We start from the raw sequence: 26,690 nt of genomic DNA, 5'->3' as shown, positions 1-26,690 counted from the left end.
TTATTAAAAAAAATTCCTACACGAGATCTGAACCCGGGACCCAATAATCACGAGCCCCACGCTTTTCCGCAGCTCATTAAAGTTTTTCTTTTTTCTTTGATAGAACATATTTGAGGCACGCCTGACACCTTCGGGTAACAAACAGATAAGTGAGCTAAGAACTTTGTTCTTGTTTCACGGTGACGAAGATACATAAGTGGAGCACCATGTTGTTCCTCGTCATTCACACGACGACCAAGCGATCCTGACTCACTACATCGATGTTGGGTTGGTACAGGCAACCAGAAGGCTCCTGGACTTAGGGGCTCAGTTGACAGCACATTTCTTTTTCTTCAAATAAGGTTTACTACTACTGCTACTACTTCAACACGCGCCTCAGGTTTCGGTCGATCTTCACAAGAAAATGAATATTTCAAGTTTTGAAATGAATATTTTTACGCTGTATCACTAAAAAAACTTTACAAAGATTTAATATCGATGTTTTTCCGGCCACCAGTTTCCTGCGTAAGATACTCAGGTCTGCCAGGGCATCAATGATTTAACAATGTTTTATACACCGCAGGGATGCTATATTATTTTTCGGATTTGCTTCTACCAAATGTCCACAAAGTTTTTCATTTCAATTCTCATTCCGCGTGATATCTGGTGACAACTGACAGTGATGATGTACCCTTTGACATATTTCTACTCTTTGGAATACATAGCCGGTAGAAAAAAAATCGTATGTTTCACACAAGAGTTTATTTCTGGGCGTCTGGACAGCCCCGGCACACCGCACTCCGCGTTCTTCCTGAGGCTCGTGCCCGACCTTGACGGCCGTTCTCGTCGTTACCGAGCCACCTAATCAAACACCGAGGCATGCTCTTTCTGGGTGTACATCGTGTCCGTTTATTTACCACAACGCTGCATCGAATTCCACTATAGCACCGTCATCATGGCTCGGCCAAGAGGAGCAGCCGCGCCACTCCGCTCGTTCGAATGACCATAGAAGGGCACGGTCATCATGTTGTGCTACATGATCGCCTTCAAGCCACTCATTTGTTTAGATTTTGCCTTTCACGGCCACCTAACACCTCCATGGTTCTGGTTTACATCAATTCAATCTTTCATAGAAACCATGCAATCGTACAGAGCGTCGTCATCTGGCTGCTGTCGTCGCACACACGCACTCGCCTTAATTCTATTTCACTGCAATCGCTAGACATGCACTAATACTAAATTTACACACACACTTGTCAATATTGTAATGCTTTGCGGAACCCCCAACAATGCTGCATAGCCAGCTGTCGGCCAAATGTTTCGCATAACGTGCGTGTGATCTGAACAATTTTGAGAGCGAAGCTCTTATGCGCCCGTTCCTGCGGCGAGCGTCGTCGGCATCGTTGGCGTAACACAGCAAACGAGCACAGCAAATAATGAAATAGCGAATGCGGAGCGGCAGATGGAAGACGCAAGCCGCGAACGACAGAGACCAATGAGAGCGACAATTTCAGTGGTGTGCGTGCGGGAATCTGGTGTCATGCGGTCCCACTCGACCACTCGATGCGTGCTCGTATATCTGATCTCAGCCGGACAGCTGGTTTCGTACTATCGTCTGCTCGCTTCAGCTCTCGCTTCAGTTTGCTCGGTTAGCTTGGTTCGTTCTCGTTCGCGGTTGTTTCGATTGTCATGGTTTGCGATTGTTTTGTAATCTCATTGTTTGCATGACGCGAATTGTACAGCACTTTCTGGAAGTCACGCTGCTGCAGCGAATACACTGGAACCTTCGACGAGTCATGTATAAAAATCGACGTGCTTGACCCGGAGATCAGATGTTCGAGGATGGTCGACTCTGATGCATCTATCTATCATATTCTTTGTGTCTATAAATTGCGAAATGATAACACATATAGAGCTGCGTTGAAATTTCGCATTAGGAGTATAGTAATATATAGTGAATTCTTTCTCTTCGGTTTTGCAGTTTATCTTTTTGTTTCTTGCGCATAGCAAGCGATGCTGTATCTTCGTCTTCCTCTTTCGTCATTGCAGAAAAATTCCCCATTCTAATGCGTTGTTTACGATCTCTTTAATCGTGACAATCTAATAATAAGCACTTTCGGTACGACCATGACTTCAACTTCAGGCAGGCGTCTACGGCCCGGAACCGCCTAACAAGAAACACGCCGACGGATAATTTACCTTATCTTTAAAAAGACGAGAGACCCTTGCGGCATTTGCTTGACATCACGTGACTTGCTGACGGCTGCGTGGAGCTCTGCATGCGCGGTCGATGCGCGAGCTGCGCGTTTCGCTCGTGACAAATTCGTTCCACGTCTGCCATCGGAACCTGGCTGCGAGAACCAGCGCTCCCGAAGATTCGCCCGTTCCATCAGAGCCTGGCCCGCTTCAAGGCATGTCAAGAGCTGCTTCTCGAAAGCGCTACCGGGGACGGAACTTGAAGTCCAAGCGGTCTTTGGACTCGACAAGCGGTGGTCCCACCAGCCTGCCGTCCAACATGAAGGCAAACCTTCTGGAACTCTTCGCCCTTCTCAAGATGCAGCTGAAGCCTGACGTTCTCGGAATCGGGGCAGAAGCAGCTGCTTCCCAGCACTGTTCAAACGACGACGTGCTGGCTACTCCAGAGACAACGCCGAGCGACAATTGTGCTAAGCTCGGTCATCGTCGCATGGCACCGTGCCTTGGAACTGGAAGGAATGCGAGGCAAGTGTGTCGGTGGTGGTTATCGTGAGGCAGCTGCAAGAACTGCTGCACGAGAAGGGCCCCTCCCAGGAAGACGACCATATGGAAGCGCTGCGCACTTCGCAGGCTCCTGTCTCCGAAGTATACGGCACCCTTACTGCCTTTCTGGACTAGCGCCTGGGATTTCGAGTGGTGCACGACGGCCCGTACTCGTTTGTGTTTTGCGAGGACGCCAGTGGTTAGCAATTTTTTTTTCATTCTTGCGCTCTCCCCATTTAAATGTACTGTCTTCGTTTTCACAATCTCCTTATTTGTTTACGTAATAAATTATTCTACCCGAGTGCGTTGTATGTAACCACTTTCTTGAATGTAACAGCACGAAAATGCGTGAATTTTCAAGAAGTGATGCCGGGAAACTGTTGAGTGATGTTTCCGTTGCGGAAATATTTAGGCAAACACCAATTTAGAAAAACTCGTTGCTAAAAGGGCTAAGAATAGCATTGGCGTTGTAGCTGCATGAATGAAATGTTTTATTCATCATAGTCTAGCAGAGAGAAAAAGCTACAAAAAATTAGCTTCGACACTTGAAGCCTAGAAAACTAGTACAAATATATATCGACAGGGGCCGCATCGAGTCGCAGTTTATCTCAGCATGGAACGACGAAATCACATTTCAAATGGACATAAGATGCCATATCAAAAATTGGGGAGTGAAATGTGTACTACAAAAACTCACAAAAAAGAGAATGTAAACAAATTGGGTATTCTAAAACTATTTCTTTGGATTTGTTGTTACGCGAATGAAAAAGTAATATTGCTGTAGGTTTTATATTCACATATATAATTACGAAAGCAATAGCAGCGCTGGAAAATAGTAGTTATTGCCCTTTAGTGAATTGAAGCAACCCACTGTGGGGGATCGAGCTTTATTCAGGTAGGGAAAATATTTTTATTTTTATCATTCTGTATCGGTAAGTAGCTGGCATATTGAGCCAGGCGTCAAGTGGTATTTCGTAGGGTGACCGTGTTCATATTTGAATAGGCGAACGCTCGTAGGAATATTCCTGTTGGTAGGTAAGTCAAAGCGTGGTGCCGGCATGTCTAAAGGATCTGTGACAACGCCAGAGTGATAAGGTTCGAGGCATGCACATTGCACAATATTACTGAAATGTGGCGCCGCTGAGGTAGTGAGGGTGGCGAAGACGATCTTATATACAACGGGAGTCAAGGCAAGAAGCACGCGGTATCATCTGCGTACGAGAGAGGAACATTTCCTAGAGTCCATGAGGACCAGAATAATACCAGTCAAATTGCGGGTGAAAAGATCTCGTCTTGGTGTCGTCTATCATAGAAAAGGCATTGGTTTTCTTGAGAGGTCAAGAAGCCAATGCGGAAGATCTTCCGAGTTTGTGCAGCCTGGGCCATGGGCTCTTGTGCACATTGGCTGGCCGACGCTGCTACGGCTGGAAGGAATGTGTCCAGGGGCAATGTGAGTTCTTGGCCGAAGGATAGAAAAAGCGGGGAATTACCAGCCGTGTCGTGGCATGAAGAATTATATGGAGAGAGAGAGAGAATGAAGAGGAAAGGTAGGGAGGTTAACCAGATACGAGTCTCAGGTTTGCTACCCTACACTGGGGATGGGGGATAGGGGTTAGATAGATGACAGAGAGGAAAGCGTAAAAAAAAGAAAAAAAAGAACAACACCACGTGGAGACACACACACAAAAAGCGTTCCAGTTAAAGTCGTTCACACAGACCGGTAGATTGCAAAAAGCGCAATAGCGCTTGCACGGCCTTCTTCTGTAACGGTAGGTCCTTTCGATGTTGTAGAATTCTCTTTTCGGATAGCGGTTGGTCGTCCAGTTGGTCAAGTTCGTGGCGAAGGCATGCCCTCTGTGGGCTGTACTGCGGGCAGGCGCACAAAATATGGCCAATTGATTCTTCATGGCCGCAGTGGTCACAGGGTGGGGTGTCGGCATTCCCTATGCGGAATGCATAGGCTTTGGTAAAGGCGACGCCCAACCAAAGTCGATATAACAGGGTGGCGTCTCTACGGCGAAGCTGTGATGGCGCTCGAAGACTTAGTGTGGGATCAAGTGAGCACAGTCGCGTATTTCTTAAATGTGGTTCGTTTCATTGCGTCGCGGTGCACTGCCGAGCAAGTAGGCGGAGCTTCCGTGCTGCGTCAGTTCTAGAAAGAGGAAAGAGGAACGGGCTGATCACGCGGGCAGCCTGATCAGCCCGTTCATTGCCGATAATCCCGCAGGGACTTGGAAGCCACTGGAAGGTTATTTCATGGCCTGCATCACTTATATGGTGTAACGTCTCTGTAATATGGAATATTAGTTGTTCGTGCGGTCCGCGTCGTAAAAGTGACAGTAGAGACTGCAGTGCCGCCTTCGAATCGCAGAATATTGTCCACTTGTGTGGTGGTTTATCACCAATGTGATGAAGGGCAGTAAAGAGCGCTGCGAGCTCAGCTGCCGTCGATGTTGTCGCGTGGGTCGTCTTAAATTTGATTGTTTGATGTTGATTGATGTTGTTGTCGTCTTAAATTTGATTGCGTGGGTCGTCTTAAATTTGATTGTTGTATGACGATTGCCACCGCGGAGCTTCTTGGAAGGACAGATCCCTCAGTGTAAATATGCGTAAAGTCACGGTAGTTCTCGTACAAATGTAGTAGCGTGAGCTGTCTAAGGGCTGGTGATGATAGATCAGCTTTTTTGGAGATACCAGGTATTGCAAGGTTGATTTTTGGCTGAGCGAGGCACCATGGAGGGATCGAAGGTCTCGCAGCCGGAGTGAAACAAGCTGGCAATGATTCATCATATGCGGTTATCGTTTGGCTGAAAGATGTGTTTGGTCTGTCCGCTGGTAGAGAGGCTAAATGGTGACGAGGAGTCTTGGCTAGATGCCTTATATGGGTCCTGAGTACTTCAATTTCAATGTGGGTCTTGGCAAGGTGGTCTCTAGCGATTGCTATCGTAGCCACTGTTGAAGCACTCTGAGGCAGGCCTAGACAGATCCGGAGCACTTGACCCTGAATACTTTGTATTGTGCGTAGATTCGTTTTACCTGTGTTGTTTATTGCTGGCAAGCTGTATCGCAGAAATCCTAGAAAAAGCACCCTGTACAGTTGCAACATGGCACTTGGCGACATTCCCCAGGTCTTGCCAACGAAAAACTTGAACAGGTGGCAGATGCCTGTCAACCCTTTTTTCACCTATGATTCGTATGGGCTCCATGACAAGTCCCTGTCGATTATGACAGCTAGAAACTTGTACGATCGGACCCTTCGTATTATTTGACCATTTATCATTACACTGTAGTTTGCCATGGGTTTGCGCGTAAATGGCACTAGTGCGCATTTGTCGGAGGAAATTTCCAGGCCTCGATTACGGAGGTAGATAGCAGTTGGTGTGGCGGCTCTCTGAATTCTCGCTCGCAACTGTAGGCGTGTTACTGCAGACGTCCATATGCAGATGTCATCCGCGTACATTGATAGCCTGACAGTGGTTGGCACGTGCTCAAGGAGAGCAATTAGTGTTAGATTAAACAAAACAGGGCTAAGTACACCGCCCTGGGGGACGCCGCGGTAGCTATAATGTAAACAAGTATGGCCTTCCTCGGTGCTTACAAAAAAGGATCGCATGGATAGATAGCTCCGTATCCATTGAAACATCCGACCACCCACTCCTACCTCTGCGAGAGCAGAGAGGATGGCTTCATGCGTAACGTTGTCAAACACCCCTTTAACGTCGAGGAATAAAGAAGCGCAAAGAGGCTTACGGCATTTCTCATGTTGAATGTAGGTGACCAGGTCGACGACGTTATCGATCGATGATCGACCGCGTCGGAAGCCCGCCATGGCATCTGGGTAGGTGTTGTGGTACTCCAAGTACCACTCCAGGCGTCCTAGGACCATCCTCTCCCTTACTTTGCCCACACAGCTCGCCAAAGCGATCGGGCGATATGATGAAAGTTCCAACGGCGACTTGCCAGGCTTCAGCAGTGGAACAAGGCGACCTGTCTTCCAGGTTGTTGGTAGCATGCCATCTCTCCAAGATTCATTGTACACCTTGAGGAGAACTCCTCTCGCTCGCTCCCCCAGGTGACGCAGAGCTCGGTAGGAAATTCCGTCAGGTCCAGGCGCTAATGTGCGGCGACACAAAGCTAATGCTGCCTTAAGTTCGTGGATTGAGAATGGTAGATCCATCCGGTGATCACGTGGGGGCGGACAGCTACTCGAAGGCGATGGACTGTCGGTAGCTGTGAGTTGGCCGGATAATCTAGCGCAGAAATCCTCTGCCACGTCAATCTCAGATCTCTTTTGAGAGAGGGCAAGCGCCTTGAATGAGAATCGCTGTACGGGGAGCCTCCGGTAACCGCGCACCGTTCTCCATAGTTGCGATAAAGGCTTGCGTGGATCTAGCGACTCACAGAAGGCAGTCCAACGTTGCGATTCGAGCTTGTCTAACCGGCGCTGTATCTTCCTTTGCGTGGGCCTGGCGGTTCGTAAGTCGTCCATTGTCTTCGTACGTCGGTATCTTCGTTCAGCACGTCGTCGAATTGCTCGAAGTCGTTCTAGTTCCACATCAAATGCATACAGTTTCGAAGAGCATGTGAGAGTACGCATAGTGTCTTGCACCGCGCTCTTGATTGCCCCTTCCAAGTCGAAAGATGGATTGGCGTCGCAGTGTTCTTCCATATTAGACTGAAATTTAGGCCAGTCCACTCTTTGTGTCGTATCCCAAGAATTATATGGAATTGTGACATATGGTTAACCTGCATCCAAATCACTGTGGTCAGACCAGACATACCCAAGAAATTAAGTGCCATTCCTCTCTTTGAATGTGGATGACCGGCGAAGCTATTTAGCACACGACACAGAGGTGAGACGACAGAGAAGTGACACATAATTCTGAACAAATTTTCGAACACATTTGTCCTGGTTTTGATGTGCATACGCTAGGACGACGATACTGCCATTCCGAATAGTCGGAGGAAACTAGACACGCGTGACATTTCGACGAGATCGCCACCACAGGAGAGCGGAAGGAAAGGAAAAGAGATAGCAAGCGCTTGGAGCGGTGACAATTAGAGCGTGGTGCGAACGTAGACATAGCCGACGCGGGCCAAAGTGTGGTATCCGATGTTATCAGCTGAATATTTGATACGGATTCCATTTTACCTAAGATATTAAACTTATTCTTGCAAGTTGGCGGAGTGCTTGAAGCCTGCTTCACCTCCGCCGCATGTCCGCCCGGTATTGCACTACTTGCGGGATCGGCCAACAACAAAAATGCACAGGACCGGATATATCTATCTATCTATCTATCTATCTATCTATCTATCTATCTATCTATCTATCTATCTATCTATCTATCTATCTATCTATCTATCTATCTATCTATCTATCTATCTATCTATCTATCATTACAACCTTGTCTTCTGACTGTCGTCATGCCACCATCGTCCTAGTGCCTTCTACGCCGAGCTAGTGGGCCGACTTGTGTAGCAGTTTGGGCCACTAGGTAAGTGTTCGTGGTTGTTTATGCTGCCGTGGTCGTCGCATCGTTGTGATTCCAGCTTTGTCAGTCACCCTCGTCGAGCCGTCGTCGTCACCCATCGTTGTCTTGCCACTGCCGTCGCACAGGCTTCGTGAGACAGTGGCCTTTTCGTAATTGTTGTTATGCACTCGTCGTCATCGGATTGTCATCATGCCGTTGTCAAGCCGTCGTCGATGTTATGTCGTCGTCATGCCATCGTGGTCATGCATTCGTTGTCGTGATGCTGTCGCGGTCGTGCCATCGTCGTCATTTGAACTTCGCCGTCGGTCACTTGTCATGCCATCATTGCCACAGCGTAATCATCATACCATTGTCATCAAGCCGTCGTCTTAACGCTGTCGTTTACATCAGTTTACATCAGTTCATAGAAACCATGCAATTGCACAGAGCGTCGTCATCATGCTGCTCACCACGCACTCGGCTTAATTCTATTTCACTGCAATAGCGAGACACGCGCAAACACTCGATTTCCACTCACACTGGTCAACCTTGTAGCGCCTTGTGGAACCCCCAACAATGCTGCATAGCCAGCTGTTGGCCAAGTGCTTCGCATAACATAGATTCCCACATTGCGTGTGATCGGAACGATTTTGAGAGCGCAGCCCTTGGGCGCCCGTTCCTGCGGCGTGCGTCATCGGCATCGGTGGCGTAACCCAGTGAACGAACACAGCGAATGAAGAAAAAGCGAATGCGAAGCGGGAGATGGAAGACGCGAACCGCGAACGGCGGAGTCCAATGAGAGCGACCGCCTCAGCGACGTGCGAGCGGGAATCTGGTGTCATGCGGCCCACCCGATCGCTCGGTGCGCACTCGTGTCGGGCTCGTGTTGTACTATTGCCTGCTCGCTTCAGCTCTCGCTTCAGTTTGTTTCGTTAGCTTGGTTCGTTCTCGTTCGCGGTCGTTTCGATTGTCATGGTTTGCAATTGTTTTGTAATCTGATTGTACGCACGACGCGAATTGTATAGCACTTTCTGGAAGGTACCCGGCACCAGAGATTACACTGGAACCTTCGACGAGTCATGTATAAAAGCCGACGGGCTTGACCTGCAGGTCAGATTTCCGACGATGGCCGACTCTGCTACGCGTCTCTATCATATTCTTTCGGATTAAGGAGTATAGTAATAGTTAGTGAATTTTTCTCTCGTCGTTTTTGCAGTTTTTCTATTTGTTTCTTGCGCATAGCAAGCGATGCTGTATCTTCGTTTTCCTCTTTCATCATTACGGGAAAGTTCTCCACTCTATTGCGTCGGTTATCATAACTTTACCCTTGAGAATGTAATGATGAAGTATTTTTGGTACGACCACGCCTTCAATTTCAGGCAGGCGTCTACGACCCAGAACCGTCCACAAGAAACACGCAGACGCAATTTACCTTATCTTTAAAAAGACGCGAAATCCTTGCAGCGTTGTTTGACATCGCGTGACTTGCTGGCCTCGTGGATGTTTGCATGCGCGGTCCAGGCGCGAGCTGCGCGTTTCGCTCGCGATAAACTCGTTCCACGTCTGCCATCGCAACCTGGCTGCCAGAACCAGCGCTCCCGAATATTCGCCCGTTGCATCAGAGCCTAGCCAGCTTCAACGCATGTCAAGCGCCGCTTCTCGAAAGCGCTACCGGAGACGGAACTTGAAGTCCACGTTATCGCTAGGCTCGACAAGCGGTGGTCCCACCAGCTTGCCGTGCAACATGAAGGCAAACCTTCTGGAACTCTTCGCCCTTCTCAAGAAGCAGCTGAAGCCGGACGTTCCCGGAATCGCGACAGAAGCAGCTACTTCCAAGCACTGTTCGAACGACGGCATGCTGGCTGCTCCAGAGGCGATGCCGAGCGACAGTTGTGGAATGCCCGATGATCATCGCATGGCACCTTGCCTCGGAACAGGACGGAATGCGAGGCAAGTGTGTCGGTGGTTGCTATCGTGAGGCAGCTGCAAGAACTGCTGCACGAGAAGGGCCCCTCCCAGGAAGACGACCTGTTGGAAGCGCTGAGCACTTCGCAGGCTCCTGTCTTCGAAGTATACGGCGACCTGACGGCCTTTCTGGACTAGCGCCCGGGATTTCGTGTGGTGCACGAGTGCCTGTACTCTTTGTGTTTTACGAGGACGCCAGTGGTTAGGAATTTCTTGTTAATTTTTGCGGTCTCACCATTTAAATGCACTGCCTTCGTTTTCACAATCTGCCAGGAAATTTATGTATTAAATTATTCTACCCGATTGCGTAGTATGTAACCATTTTCTATAAAGTAACAACACAAGAATGCGTGGATTTGCAGAAAATGACGCCGAGAAACGATGGAGCGATGTTTCCGTTGCAGAAATACTAAGGCCTGCACCGATTTAGAGAAAATCATCCTAAAAGGGCTAAGAAAAGGATTCGCGCTCTAGCTACGTCAAGGAAACGTTTTATTCGTCCCAGTCTAGTAAAGAGAGAAAAAGCTACAAAAAATTAGCTTGACAACTGAAGCCTAGAAAAATACACAAAAATACATCGACAGGGGCAGCATGGACTCACAATTTATCTCGGCATGGAAAGACGAAATAAAATTTCAAACGGACATAAGATGTAATATGAAATATTGGGGAGTGAAATATCAACTACAACATCTCACATAAAAGAAAAGATAAACAAATTTCGTAGTGTAAAGCTATTCCTTTTAGTTTGTTGTTACGCGAATGAAATAGTAATATTGCTGTAGATTATATGTTCACATATATATTTACGAAAGCAATAGCAGCACTGGAAAATGGTAGTTGTTGCCATTTAGGGAAATGGATCAACGCACTGTGGGGAATCGGCCTTGAATCAGGCCTTGAAAATATTTTTATTTTTATTATTTTGTAGTGATAAGTAGAGGGCAGCTCGAGCTAGGTGTCAAGTGGTATTTCGTCGGGAGACCGTGTTCATCTTCCAATAGGTGCATTATCGTTGCATTATCTCTACTGGCTGATAAATCGAAGCGCAGGGAGGTCAACCAGAACAACATCCGGTTTGCTACCCTACACTGGGGGTGGGGAAAAGGGGAATAGAAAGAGGAAGAAAGGGAGAAAGTGAGCACTGAGTACGTATAGGAGGGACACCATACACAAGGACACTATAAACGGTCTCTTAAACCGGTGCTCTTCAAGTACTGCACTAGTGCACCAATCGCTTTTCGAGCCAGTGACGGGTGTGGTCACGGTTCGAGTATCTTTGACTCGGTGAACGGTCTCGAGTCCAGTCGGTGTAAAGTTGCCTGCAGAGAGAGGCGTTGGACATCGTAGCGAGGGCAGGAACACAATAGGTGCTCGATGGTTTCCTCGCACCCACAGGAGTCGCACATCGGTCTCTCGGCCATTCTCATACGGTAGGAGTATGTGCTCGTGAACGCCACTCCAAGGCACAAGCGGCACATCAAGGTTGTTTCGCCACGGGAAGGGCTAGGTGGCAGTTGTAGCCGTAGCGTGGGGTCCAGTTTGCGTAATCTGCAATTGAAGGCACTTGAAATCCAGAGATCTTGTGACTTCTTGCCTGCAAGTAGGCGAAGTTCCCTGGCAGCGTCCGACCTCGCCAAAGGTGTTGGACGCGTCTTGGTATCTTCGTGGGCACACCGGGCAGCCTTGTCAGCAAGGTTGTTGCCGACGATGCCACAGTGAGCAGGAATCCATTGAAACACAATGTGGTGGCCTCTTTCCAGAGCTTGATGGTGCACTTCCCTGATGTCAGATATCATCTGCTCGTAAGTTGTGTGATGTAACGCAGATTTTATACTGTGAAGAGCTGCCCTAGAATCACAAAATACGACCCACTTCTCTGTTGGCTGTTCGGTGATGTACGTCATAGCGGCATGGAGAGCTGCAAGTTCTGCCGACGTAGATGTAGTCATGTGTGACAATTTGAACCTAACTGTAACCTGCCTAGCTGGAACGACGAACGCGGCAGTTGTGACATATGGTCTAGCCGTATCGCAATCACTGTGGTCAGATGGTCACTGTGGTCAGACCAGAAATACTAAAAAAATTAAGTGCCATTCCACTCTGTGATTTTGGGTGACCAGCGAAGCTATTTAGCACACGACACAGAGGTGACACGATAGACAGGTTACACATAATTCTGAACTAATTTACGAACACATTTATCCTGGTTTTGATGTTCATACGCTAGGACGACGTTACTACCATTCCGAATAGTCGGAGGAAACTAGACACGCGTGACATTTCGACGAGATCGCCACCACGGGAGAGCGGAAGGAAAGGAAAACAGATAGCAAACGTTTGGAACGCCGACAAACACAAGGCGGTGCGAATGTAGACATGGCCGACGAGGGAGAAAGTGTAGTATCTTCTTTTGTCAGCTTAATATCTGATACGGATTCCATTTGGACCCAAGATGTTAAACTTATTTTTGCAAGTTGGCGGAGTGCTTGAAGCCTGCTTCACCTCCGCCGCAGGGTCGCCCGGTATTGCACTACCTCCGGGATCGGTCCACGGCTTTCCCACACGCCTAGCAAATATGCAGGGAACCGGATCTATCTATCTATCTATCTATCTATCTATCTATCTATCTATCTATCTATCTATCTATCTATCTATCTATCTATCTATCTATCTATCTATCTATCTATCTATCTATCTATCTATCATTTCAACCTTGTCGTCTGACTGTCGTCATGCTTTCGTCGTCGCGCCTTCTACGCCGAGCTAGTTGGCCAAATTGTGAAGCAGTTTGGGGCACTAGGTACGTGTTCGTGGTTGTGATGCTGTCGGGCTCATTGCATCGCCGTCGTTCCAGCTTTGTCAGTCGTTCTCGTTGAGCCGTCGTCGTCACCCCATCGTTCTCTTGCCATTGTCGTCGCACAGGCTTCGCGACACAGTCGTCTTCACGTCATTGTTATGCACTTGTCGTCATCGGATTGTCATCATGCCGTTGTCTTGCCGTCGTCGTTGTTATGTCGTCCTACAGTCGTCGTCATGCATTCGTTGTTTTGATGCAGTCGTGGTCGTCCTATCGTCATCATTTCTACTTCGTCATCGGACTAATGTCGTGAAATCATTGTCACACCGTAGTCGTCATACCGTTGTCGTCAAGCCGTCGTCGTCATGCTGTCGTTTTTCCGCATGCTGTCGTTCATGCTGTCGTTTTTCCGAATGCATCCCTTGGACGGTATGCATTCGTCGTAATAATGTATTCGTCGTTGCATTGAAGACAAGCCTTCTGCGTCATTCTATCGCAGTTATGCTTTAGTCATCCAATCATTATGATGCCACCGTCTCTATGACAACGTTGTCAGACAGTGCCTATTATGTATTCATTGTCATGCCGAGATTAAGGAGGGTGTAAGATTGGGCTCGTTGGTAAAGCATGATTTAAAGGTTCATTAACAACGTGACGGCACCAGAGGGGACAAAAGACAGAACAGAGCGCTTACTTGCAACAGCTTATTTTCCTTTCAGAAAGCATCGCTAGGTATATATCGTCACAGACTAGCGCACCAACTCTGAACAGAAGGTCGCGACAAAACCACACAAAACTCTACACGGGGATAGCCCGAGGTCGCGCTCACTGACAATGAGGTCATGTAGCCGTCGTGTGTGAAGAACCAAAGGCAAAGGCTCTCTCCAAGTCAGGTGTGGTGGATATCGGGATGCAACTGCGTGAATGGCTGCAAGAGAAGGTCCCATCCCACGAGGACGACCTGTTGGAAGCGCTGAGACTTTTGCAAGTTGAGCTAATCCTCGAGGCATACAGCGCCCGGGCTGATTTTCTGTACAGGCGCCCAGTATTTCGAATGGAACTCGAGGGTCTGTACTCATTTGTTTATAAGCACGGCCCTGTAGAAGAAGAAGCATGCAGCTGCAGCTTCCTTCTTCAGGGTGGTCTGTCTGCTCGTTCCAGCTAGAGCGGACGCAAGCACGCGGAGTCTGATGACGTCAGACCTCGGTGTGCGCGTGTCACCACGTTGAGCACCTGTGTTTACCAGTTCGCCGTCAGTGGAGAGGACGAAGAGCAAGAAATGCGCAGGATGAAACACTGCTGGAACCAGGCTCTATTACCTCATTTTCTGTCACAAGCTCTGCAGGCGGTACAGGAAACCTGTGATGCTGATGCCCATACCGAGTAACCGAACCTGCCCGGTTCACCGAGTTGGAGCTGGCGCTGCGGAAGATCGACGGAGAGACTGCGAAGTTCAAGTAGAGGCTGGAAACCTTCTCTGAGAGTGACACCAGCGAGGAGCAGGGGCTCCGACTCAAGATTGACAAGCCAGTCTAGCGCCTCCACCAGCACCACCGCTAACTGCGGTGGAGTTAAAGAAGTGCACTGGCAAAAAAAAAAAGAAGAAAGAAAAAAACGCAATAGCGCATAACCAGGTATGGGGCAGGCGCTCAGGTTAACCTGCGCTCAGGGGAACCATATTTGACATACCTCTCCGCAATCGTGCTGCGAAATGCGTTCGCGTATTACGTGATAAGTGAATTAAATTTTGAATTCGCCCCAGTCAGTTAGAGAACCGACCCCAGAGAAAAGGCTAGAAAACAAGTAGCTTAAGGACATCTGGGGCACGAAAATGGAGAAGTAACTTACGTCAGCAGGGTCGGCACAAGGGGACAGTTAAGTCGGTAGGTAATGAGGAAATGATATTTCAAAGGGGCGAATATAAAATGTTGGAAAAATAAATATCTGCAACATTATCGCACGCAAGAAAGAAACTCAAAGAAATCAGGTACACATGCGTTCACTCTTGTGAGGGTCCCTGCCATAATACTGTATACGCTATTTTGACGGGACCCCTCACTGGTAAATTGAGGGAGTCCCCTTTTATTTATTCCATAGCATGTTATGTGGACAGCCTTTTTCTAGTCACTCTATCGAAGGTGAAATGGTGTGGGGGCTGGGGGGGAGGGTGGCTTCTCACTATGGCTCACAGTAAGAACGTAGCAATAATCATTCGTGAAGCGGCATTTACCTACAACCCTCACCCCTCTGTCGCAGGGCTACGGAAGGGGTTGCTTTGGTAACCTTTACAGGAGCCCTTCATGTCATGCGTGGTGGGGAAGGTCAGGACAAAAGAACAAGTACAGCTGAAGTCAAACGAAAAAAAGAAATAATGCAGCAATTATAAAAAAAATTGCTACACAAGATCTGAACCCGGGAACCAATAATCACGAGCCCGACGATTTTCCGCGGCTCATTAAAGTTTTTCTTTTTTCTTTGATGGTACATATTTCAGGCACGCCTGACACCTTCGGGTGACAAACAGATAAGTGAGCTAAGAACTTTGTTCTTGTTTCACGGCGACGAAGATACATAAATGGAGCACCATGTTGTTCCTCGTCATTCACACGACGACCAAGCGATCCTGACTCACTACATCGACGTTGGGTTGGTACAGGCAACCAAAAGGCTCCTGGACTTAGGGGCTCAGTTGACAGCAGATTTTTTTTTTCTTTAAATAATGTTTACTACCGCTACTACTTCAAAACGCGCCTCAGGTTGGGGTCGATCTTCACAAGAAGATGAATATTTCAAGTTTTGAAATGAATATTCGTACACTGTATCACTAAAAAGACTTTACAAAGATTTAATATCGATGTTTTTCCGGCCACCAGTTTCCCGCGTAACATACTCAGGTCTACCAGGGCAGGATGTACCAGCTCGCATGCCTAAAATGACTTTGTCTCGATCTACGAAAACTCTATGTTTTTAAATTTGCATTCTAAAACATTGCCTGTGAGGAGCTGGCTACGTTCAAGAGACATTTTCCTGGCGGCCATAAATGTTCGCTTGTGTAACGTGCATTAACGATTTGAACAATGTTTTATACACCGTAGGGATGCTATATTATTTTTCGGATTTGCTTCTTCCAAATGTCCACAAAGTTTATCATTTCAATTCTCACTCCGCGTGATATCTGGTGACAACTGACAGTGACGATGTACCCTTTGACATATTTCTACTCATTGGAATACATAGCCGGTAGAAAAAGAAATCGTATGTTTCACACAAGAGTTTATTTCTGGGCGTCTGGACAGCCCCGGCACACCGCACTCCGCGTTCTTCCTAAGGCTCGTACCCGACTTTGACGGCCGTTCTCGTCGTTACCCAGCCACCTAATCAAACATCGAGGCATGCTCTTTCTGGGTGCACATCGTCTCCGTTTACGACAACGCTGCATCGAATTCCACTATGGCACCGTCATCATGGCTCGGCCAAGAGGAGCAGCCGCGCCACTCCGCTCGTTCGAATAACCATAGAAGGACACGGTCATCATGTTGTGCTACATGATCGCCTTCAAGTCGCTCATTTGTTTAGATTTTGCCTTTCACGGCCATCTAACACTTCCATGGTTCTGGTTTACATCAATTCAATCTTTCATAGAAACCATGCAATCGTACAGAGCGTCGTCATTTGGCTGCTGTCGTCGCACACACGCACTCGCCTTAATTATATTTCACTGCAATCGCTAGACATGCACTAATACTAAATTTACACACGCACTTGTCAACCTTGTAATGCTTCGCGGAACCGCCAACAGTGCTGCATAGCCAGCTGTCGGCCAAATGTTTCGCATAACGTGCGTGTGATCTGTACTGATTCATCCTCTCATTCACAGTGCGTGTGATCTGAACAATTTTGAGAGCGAAGCTCTTATGCGCCCGTTCCTGCGGCGAGCGTCGTCGGCATCGTTGGCGTAACACAGCAAACGAGCACAGCAAATGATGAAATGGCGAATGCGGAGCGGCAGATGGAAGACGCAAGCCGCGAACGACAGAGGCCAATGAGAGCGACCATTTCAGTGGTGTGCGTGCGGGAATCTGATGTCATGCGGTCCCACTCGACCACTCGATGCGTGCTCGTATATCTGATCTCAGCCGGACAGCTGGTTTCGTACTATCGTCTGCTCGCTTCAGCTCTCGCTTCAGTTTGATCGGTTAGCTTGGTTCGTTCTCGTTCGCGGTTGTTTCGATTGTCATGGTTTACGATTGTTTTGTAATCTCATCGTTTGCACGACGCGAATTCTACAGCACTTTCTGGAAGTCACGCTGCAGCCGCGATTATACTGGAACCTTCGGCGAGTCATGACTGAAAGCCGACGCGCTTCACCAGGAGATCAGATGTTCGAAGATGGTCGACTCTCATGCATGTATCTGTCATATTTTTTGTGTCAATAAATTGCGAAATGATAACACGTATAGAGCTGCGTTGAAATTTCGCATTAGGAGTATAGTAATCGTTAGCGAATTTTTTCTCTTCGCTTTTGCAGTTTATTTGTGTTTCTTGCGCATAGCAAGCGATGCTGTATCTTCGTCTTGCTCTTTCATCATTGCAGAAAAATTCCCCTTTCTAATGCGTTGTTTACGATCACTTTAATCGTGACAATGTAATAATAACTACTTTTGGTATGACCACGACTTGAGCTTCAGGCAGGCGTCTACGGCCCGGAACCGCCTAACAAGAAACACGCCGACGGATAATTTACCTTATTTTTAAAAAGACGAGCGACCCTTGCGGCGTTTGCTTGACATCGCGTGACTTGCTGACGGCTGCGTGGAGCTCTGCATGCGCGGTCGGTGCGCGAGCTGCGCGTTTCGCTCGTGACAAATTCGTTCCACGTCTGCCATCGGAACCTGGCTACCAGAACCAGCGCTCGCGAAGATTCGCCCGTTCCATCAGAGCCTGGCCATCTTCAAGACATGTCAACCGTCGCTTCTCGAAAGCGCTACCGGGGACGGAACTTGAAGTCCAAGCTGTCTTTAGACTCGACAAGCGGCGGTCCCACCAGCTTGCCGTCCAACATGAAGGCAAACCTTCTGGAACTCTTCGCCCTTCTCAAGAAGCAGCTCAAGCCCAGCGTTCCCGTACTCGTGTCCGGAGCAGCTGCTTCCCAGCACTGTTCGAACGACGACATTGTGTCGACTACAGAGAGAACGCCGAGCGACGACTGTGCGATGCTCGGTCACCATCGCGCAGCACCGTGCCTCGGAACGGGACGGAACGCGAGGCAAGTGTGTCCATAGGAGATATCGTGAGGCAGCTGCAAGAACTGCTGTACGAAAAGGGCCCGTCCCAGGAAGGCGACCTGATGGAAGCGCTGAGCACTTCGCTGGCTCTAGTCGTCGAAGTATAGGGCACCAGGACTGCCTTTCTGGACCTGTGCCTGGGATGTCGAGTGGTGCACGAGGGCCTGTACTCGTTTGTGTTTTACGAGATCCCTTTGGTTACCAATTTCTTCTCTTTAATTTTGCGCTCTCACCTTTTAAATATACTGAATTCATTTTTACAATCTGCCTGTTTATTTGCGTAATAAATTATTCTACCCGAGTGCGTTGTATGTAACCACTTTCTGGAAAGTAACAGCACGAAAATGCGTGGATTTGCAAGAAGTGATGCCGAGAAACTGTGGAGCGATGTTTCCCTTGAAGAAATATTTAGGCTAGCACCGATTTAGAGAAACTCGTTCCTAGAAGGGCTAAGAAAAGCATTGGCGTTGTAGCTGCATGAATGAAATGTTTTATTCGTCATAGTCTAGCAGATAGAGAAATAGCTACAAACAATTAGCTTGACACCTGAAGCCTAGAAAACTAATACAAGTATACATCGACTGGGGCAGCATCGAGTCACAATTTATCTCGGCATGGAAAGGCGAAGTCACATTTCAAATGGACATAAGATGTCGTATGAAATATTAGGGAGTGAAATATGTACTACAAAAACTCAAATGAGAATGTAAACAAATTGGGTATTGTAAAACTATTTTGTTGAGTTTGTTTTTACGCGAATGAAAAAGTAATATTGCTGTATGTTTTATATTCACATATATAATTACAAAAGCAATAGCAGCGCTGGAAAATAGTAGTTATTGCCCCTTAGTGAATTGGAGCAACCCACTGTGGGGGATCGGCCTTTATTCAGGCATTGAAAATATTTTTATTTTTATTATTCTGTATTGGTAATTAGCTGGCAGCTTGAGCCAGGCGTCGTCGGGCGACCGTGTTCATATTTTAATAGGCGAACGCTCGTAGCATTATTCCTGTTGGCAGGTAAGTCGAAGCGTGGTCCCGGCATGTCTAAAGGATCTGGGACAACGCCAGAGTGATAAGGTTCGAGGCGTGCACCATGCACATTGCACAATATTACTGAAATGTGGTGCAGCTGAGGTAGTGAGGGTGGCGAAGACGATCTCATATACAACGGGAGTCAAGGCAAGAAGCACGCGGTATCATCTGCGTACGAGAGAGGAACATTTCCTAGAGTCCATCGTGACGAGATGAGGACCAGAATAATACCAGTCAAATTGCGGGTGAAAAGATCTCGTCTTGGTGTCGTCTATCAAGACGAGAGGTCAAGAAGCCAATGCGGAAGATCTTCAGAGTTTGTGCAGCCTGGGCCATGGGCTCTTGTGCACATTGGCTGGCCGACGCTGCTACGGCTGGAAGGAACGTGTCCAATGGCAACGTGAGTTCATGGCCGAACAATAGAAAAAGCGGGGAATCACCAGCCGTGTCGCGGCATGAAGAATTATACGGAATTGTGACATATGGTTACCCTGCATCCCAATCACTGTGGTCAGACCAGACATACCCAAGAAATTAAGTGCCGTTCCTCTCTTTGAATGTGGATGACCAGCGAAGCTATTTAGCACACGACACAGAGGTGAGACGACAGAGAAGTGACACGTAATTCTGAACAAATTTGCGAACACATTTATCCTGGTTTTGATGTGCATACGCTTGGACGACGATACCGCCATTACGAATAGTCGGAGGAAACTAGACACGCGTGACATTTCGAAGAGATCGCCACCACGGGAGAGCGGAAGGAAAGGAAAATAGATAGCAAGCGCTTGGAGCGGCGACAAATAGAGCGTGGTGCGAACGTAGACATGGCCGACGCGGGCCAAAGTGGGCTACCTGATGTTATCAGCTGAATATTTGATACGGATTCCATTTTTACCTAAGATATTAAACTTATTTTTGCAAGTTGGCGGAGTGCTTGAAGCCTGCTTCACCTCCACCGCATGTCCGCCCGGTATTGCACTAGTTCCGGGATCGGCCCACGTTTCTTGCACGCGCACAACAAAAATGCATCGAACCGGATCTATCTATCTATCTATCTATCTATCTATCTATCTATCTATCTATCTATCTATCTATCTATCTATCTATCTATCTATCTATCTATCTATCTATCTATCTATCTATCTATCTATCTATCTATCTATCTATCTATCATTACAGCCTTGTCTTCTGACTGTCCTCATGCCATCGTCCTCGCGCCTTCTACGCCGAGCTAGTGGGCCGACTTGTGTAGCAGTTTGGGCCACTAGGTAAGTGGTTCGTGGTTGTTTATGCTGTCGTGGTCGTTGCATCGTTGTGGTTCTAGCTTTGTCCGTCACTCTCGTCGAGCTGTCGTCGTCACCCATCGTTGTCTTGCCACTGCCGTCGCACAGGCTTCGTGAGACAGTGGCCTTTTCGTAATTGTCGTTATGCACTCGTCGCGATCGGATTGTCATCATGGCCTTGTCAAGCCGTCGTCGTTGTTGTGTCGTCGTCATGCCATCGTGGTCATGCATTCGTTGTCGTGATGCTGTCGCGGTCGTCCCATCGTCGTCATTTGAAATTCGCCGTCGGTCACTTGTCATGCCATCATTGCCACAGCGTAGCCATCATACCATTGTCATCAAGCCGTCGTCTTAACGCTGTCGTTTACATCAGTTTATATCAGTTGACAGAAACCATGCAATCGTACAGAGCGTCGTCATCTTGCTATTGCCGGCGCACACACGCACTCTCCTTATTTATATTCCACTGCAATCGCGAGACACGCGCTAAGACACACCCACTGGTCAACCTTGGTGTGGTTTCCACACCCACTGGTCAACCTTGTAGCGCCTTGCGGAACCCCCAACAATGCTGCATACCCAGCTGTTGGCCAAATGCTTCGCATAACGTAGACTCCCACATTGCGTGTGATCTGAACAATTTTGAGAGCGCCGCCCTTAGGCGTCCGTTCCTGCGGCGTGCGTCGTCGGCATCGGTGGCGTAACCCAGTGAACGAGCACAGCGAATGAAGAAAAAGCGAATGCAAAGCGGGAGATGGAAGACGCGAGCCGCGAACAGCGGAGTCCAATGAGAGCGACCGCCTCAGCGACGTGCGAGCGGGAATCTGGTGTCGTGCAGTCCCACCCGATCGCTCGGTGCGCACTCGTGTCGGGATCGTTTTGTACTATTGTCTGCTCGCTTCAGCTCTCGCTTCAGTTTGTTTGGTTAGCTTGGTTCGTTCTCGTTCGCGGTCGTTTCGATTGTCATGGTTTGCAATTGTTTTGTAATCTGCTTGTATGCACGACGCGAATTGTATAGCACTTTCTGGAAGGTACGCGGCACCAGCGATTACACTGGAACCTTCGACGAGTCATGTATAAAAGCCGACGGGCTTGACCTGCAGATCAGATTTCCGACGATGGTCGACTCTGCTACGTGTCTCTATCATATTCTTTAGGATTAAGGAGTATAGTAATCGTTAGTGAATTTTTCTCTCGTCATTTTTGCAGTTTTTCTATTTGTTTCTTGCTCATAGCAAGCGATGCTGTATCTTCGTTTTCCTCTTTCATCATTACGGGAGAGTTCTCCGCTCTATTGCGCCGGTTATCATTACTTTACCCTTGAGAATGTAATAATGAAGTATTTTTGGTACGACCACGACTTCAATTTCAGGCAGGCGTCTGCGACGCAGAACCATCCACACGAAACACGCCGACGGAATTTACCTTATCTTTAAAAAGACGCGAGATCCTTGCAGCGTTGTTTGACATCGCGTGACTTGCTGGCCTCGTGGATGTTTGCATGCGCGGTCCGGGCGCGAGCGGCACGTTTCGCTCGTGACAAATTTGTTCCACGTCTGCCATCGGAACCCGGCTGCCAGAACCAGCGCTCCCGAATATTCGCCCGTTCCATCAGAGCCTAGCCAGCTTCAACGCATGTCAAGCGCCGCTTCTCGAAAGCGCTACCGAAGACGGAACTTGAAGTCCAAGCTATCGTTAGGCTCGACAAGCGGTGGTCCCACCAGCTTGCCGTGCAACATGAAGGCAAACCTTTTGGAACTCTTCGCCCTTCTCAAGAAGCAGCTGAAGCCTGACGTTCCCGGAATCGCGACAGAAGCAGCTGCTTCCCAGCACTGTCTGAACGACGACGTTGTTTCGCCTCCCGAGACAACGCCTAGCGACAATTGTGGAATGATCGGTCATCGTCGCATAGCACCGTGCCTTGGAACAGGAAGGAATGCGAGGCAAGTGTGTCGGTGGTGGTCGTCGTGAAACAGCTGCAAGAACTGCTGCACGAGAAGGGCCGCTCCCAGGAAGACGACCTGATGGAAGCGCTGAGCACTTCGCGGGCTCCAGTCTTCGAAGTATACAGCGCCCTGACTGCCTTTCTGGACTAGCACCCGGGATTTCGTGCGGTGCACGAATGCCTGTACTCGTGTGTGTTTTACGAGGACGCCAGTGGTTAGGAATTTCTTGTTAATTTTTGCGGTCTCACCATTTAAATGTACTGTCTTCGTTCTCACAATCTGCCAGGAAAATTATGTAATAAATTATTCTACCCGATTGCGTAGTATGTAACCACTTTCTATAAGGTAACGACACAAGAATTCGTGGATTTGCAGAAAGTGACGCCGAGAGACGGTGGAGCGATGTTTACGTTGCAGAAATATTAAGGCCTGCACCGATTTAGAGAAACTCATCCCTAAAAGGGCTAAGAAAAGGATTCGCGCTCTAGCTACGTGAAGGAAACGTTTCATTCGTCCCAGTCTAGTAGAGAGAGAAAAAGCTACAAAAAATTATCTTGACAACTGAAGCCTAGAAAAATATACAAAAATACATCGACAGGGGCAGCATGGACTCACAATTTATCTTAGCATGGAAAGACGAAATAAAATTTCAAACGGACATAAGATATAATACGAAATATTGGGGAATGAAATAACTACAAAATCTCACATAAAAGAAACTATAAACAAATTTGGTAGTGTAAAGCTATTCCTTTGAGTTTGTTGTTACGCGAATCAAATATTAATATTGCTGTAGATTATATGTTCACATATATATTTACGAAAGCAATAGCAGCACTGGAAAAGGGTAGGGTTTGCCCTTTAGTGAAATGGAGCAACACACTGTGGTGGATCGACCTTGAATCAGGCCTTGAAAATATTTTTATTTTTATTATTTTGTAGCGATAAGTAGAGGGCAGCTCGAGCTAGGTGTCAAGTGGTATTTCGTCCGGAGACCGTGTTCATCTTCCAATAGGTGCATTATCGGTGCATTATCTGTACTGGCTGATAGATCGAAGCGCTGTCCCAGCACCTCTAAAGGACCTGTGACAACGCCAGAGTCATAAGGTTTGAGGTGTGCGACATGCACATTGCACAATATTACTGAAATGCGGTGCTGATGAGGTAGTGGAGGCGGCGGAGACGATCTCATATGTAACGGGAGTCAAGGCACGAAGTATGCGGTATCGGCTGCGTACGAGAGAGGAGCATTTCCTAGAGTCCATCGTGACAAGATGAGGACCAGAATAATACCGTTGAATTGCGGGTGAAAAGCTCTCGTCTTTGTGTCGTCAATCATTAAAATGACATCTGTTTTCTTTGGAGGTCAAGAAGCCAATGCGGAAAATCTTTCGAGTTTGTGCAGCCTTCGTCTTGGCTTCTTGTGCACATGAACTCGCCGGCGCTGCTAGAACTTAAAGGCAGGTGCCCAGTGGGTGCCAATATGAGTTCTTGGCCGAACAACATAAAAAGCGGTGAATTACCAGCCATGTCGTGGCGTGAAGAATCATATGGAATTGTGACATATGAGAAAGAGAGAAAGCAGGGATAGGAAAGGCAGGGAGGTCAACCAGAACAGCATCCGGTTCGCTACCCTACACTGGGGGTGGGGGAAAGGGGAATAGAAAGAGGAAGAAAGGGAGAGAGTAAGCACTGAGTCCGTATAGGAGGGGCACCGTACACAAGGACACTATAAAATGTCTCTTAAACCGGTGCTCTTCAAGTACTGCACTAGTGCACGAAATGCTTTTCGAGCCAGTGACGGGTGTGGCCACGGTTCGAGTTTCTTTGACTCGGTGAACGGTCTCGAGTCCAGTCGGTGTAAAGTTGCCCGCAGAGTGAGGCGTTGGACATCGTAGCAATGGCAGGTACACAATAGGTGCTCGATGGTTTCCTCGCACCCACAGGAGTCGCACATCGGGCTCTCGGCCATTCCCATACGGTAGGAGTATGCGTTCGTGAACGCCACTCCCAGCCACAAGCAGCACAGCGAGGTTGTTTCGCCACGGGAAGGGCTAGATTATAATTGTAGCCGTAGCGTGGGGTCCAGTTTGTGTAATCTGCAATTGAAGGCGCTTGAAATCCAGAGATCTTGTGACTTCTTGCCTGCAAGTAGGCGAAGTTCCCTGGCAGCGTCCGACCTCGCCAAAGGTGTTGGACGCGTCTTGGTATCTTCGTGGGCACACCGGGCAGCCTTGTCAGCAACGTTGTTGCCGACGATGCCACAGTGAGCAGGAATCTATTGAAATATAATGTGGTGGCCTCTTTGCAGAGCTTGATGGTGCACTTCCCTGATGTCAGATATCATTTGCTCGTAAGTTGTGTGATGTAACGCAGATTTTATACTGTGAAGAGCTACCTTAGAATCACAAAATACGACCCACTTCTCTGTTGGCTGTTCGGTGATGTACGTCATAGCGGCATGGAGAGCTGCAAGTTCTGCCGACGTAGATGTAGTCATGTGTGACAATTTGAACCTAACTGTAACCTGCCTAGCTGGAACAATGAACGCGGCAGTTGTGACATATCGTCTAGCCGTATCACTGTGGTCAGATGGTCACTGTGGTCACACCAGAAATACTAAAAAAATTAAGTGCCATTCCACTCTGTGATTTTGGGTGACCAGCGAAGCTATTTAGCACACGACACAGAGGTGACGCGATAGACAGGTTACACATAATTCTGAACAAATGTACGGACACATTTACCGTGATCTTTATGTGCAAACGGTTGGACGACGGGACCGCCGTTTCGAATAATCGGAGCAAACTAGACACGCGTGACGTTTCGAAGAGACCGCCACCACGGGAGAGCGCAAGGAAAGGAAAATAGATAGCAAGCGCTTGGAACGCCGACAAACATAAGGCGGCGCGAATGTAGACATGGCCGACGAGGGAGAAAGTGTAGTGTCTTCTTTTGTCAGCTTAATATTTGATACGGATTCCATTTGGACCCAAGATGTTAAACTTATTTTTGCAAGTTGGCGGAGTGCTTGAAGCCTGCTTCACCTCCGCCGCAGGTCCGCCCGGTATTTCACTACCTCCGGGATGGGCCCACGGTTTTTCCACACGCCTAGCAAAAATGCAGGGAACCGGATCTATCTATCTATCTATCTATCTATCTATCTATCTATCTATCTATCTATCTATCTATCTATCTATCTATCTATCTATCTATCATTTCAACCTTGTCGTCTGACGTTCGTCATGCTTTCGTCGTCGCGCCTTCTACGCCGAGCTAGTTGGCCAAACTGTGTAGCAATTTGGGCCACTAGGTACGTTTTCGTGGTTGTGATGCTGTCGGCGTCATTGCATCGTCGTTGTTTCAGCTTTGTCAGTCGCATTCGTCGAGTCGTCGTCGTCACCCCATCGTTCTCTTGCCATTGTCGTCGCACAGGCTTCGTGACACAGTCGTCTTCACGTCATTGTTGTTATGCACTCGTCGTCATCGGATTGTCATCATGCCGTTGTCTTGCCGTCGTCATACAGTCGTCGTCATGCATTCGTTGTGGTGATGCAGTCGCGGTCGTTCCATCGTCGTCATTTGAACTTCGTTGTCGGACCAATGTCGCGCAGTCATTGTCACACCGTAGTCGTCATACCGTTGTCGTCAAGCCGTCGTCGTCATGCTGTCGTTTTTCCGTCGTCATCATATCAGTAGCATTATTCCGTGGACGGTATGCATTCGTCGTCATACCGTATTCGTCGTTCCATTGAAGACAAGCGTTCTGCGTCATTCTATCGCAGTTATGCTTTAGTCATATCATTATTATGCCGCCGTCTCTATGACAACGTTGTCAGACAGTGCCTATGATGTATCCATTGTCATGCCGAGATTAAGGAGGGTGTAAGATTGGGCTCGTTGGTAAAACATGATTTAAAGGTTCATTACCAACACGAGGGCACCAGAGGGGACAAAAGAGAACAGAGCGCTTACTTGCAACAGCTTGTTTTCCTTTCAGAAAGCATCGCCAGGTATATCGTCACAGACTAGCGCACCAACTCTGAACAGAAGGTCGCGGCAAAACCACATAACATTCTACGCGGGGATAGCCCGAGGTCGCGCTCACTGACAATGAGGTCATGAAGCCGTCGTGTATGAAGAACCAAAGGCAAAGGCTCTCGCCAAGTCAGGTGTGGTGGATA

The 26,690-nt window shown here is 48.1% G+C and overlaps 4 pseudogenes; all 4 read left to right on the top strand.

The window, feature by feature from the left end:
- Positions 1 to 7,800: 7,800 nt before the first annotated feature.
- On the top strand, positions 7,801 to 7,979 carry LOC126521007 (U2 spliceosomal RNA; annotated as a pseudogene).
- A 4,554-nt stretch (positions 7,980 to 12,533) lies between these two features.
- Positions 12,534 to 12,713, top strand: LOC126520980 (U2 spliceosomal RNA; annotated as a pseudogene).
- Positions 12,714 to 20,101: 7,388 nt separating this feature from the next.
- Positions 20,102 to 20,281, top strand: LOC126521015 (U2 spliceosomal RNA; annotated as a pseudogene).
- Positions 20,282 to 25,427: 5,146 nt separating this feature from the next.
- On the top strand, positions 25,428 to 25,607 carry LOC126520984 (U2 spliceosomal RNA; annotated as a pseudogene).
- Positions 25,608 to 26,690: the final 1,083 nt, after the last annotated feature.

Source organism: Dermacentor andersoni, chromosome 3 (assembly GCF_023375885.2).
Source record: "Dermacentor andersoni chromosome 3, qqDerAnde1_hic_scaffold, whole genome shotgun sequence".
Lineage (NCBI taxonomy): Eukaryota > Metazoa > Arthropoda > Arachnida > Ixodida > Ixodidae > Dermacentor > Dermacentor andersoni.
The sequence above is the reverse complement of the archived record's forward strand: the minus strand, read 5'-3'. Positions and strand labels throughout refer to the sequence as shown.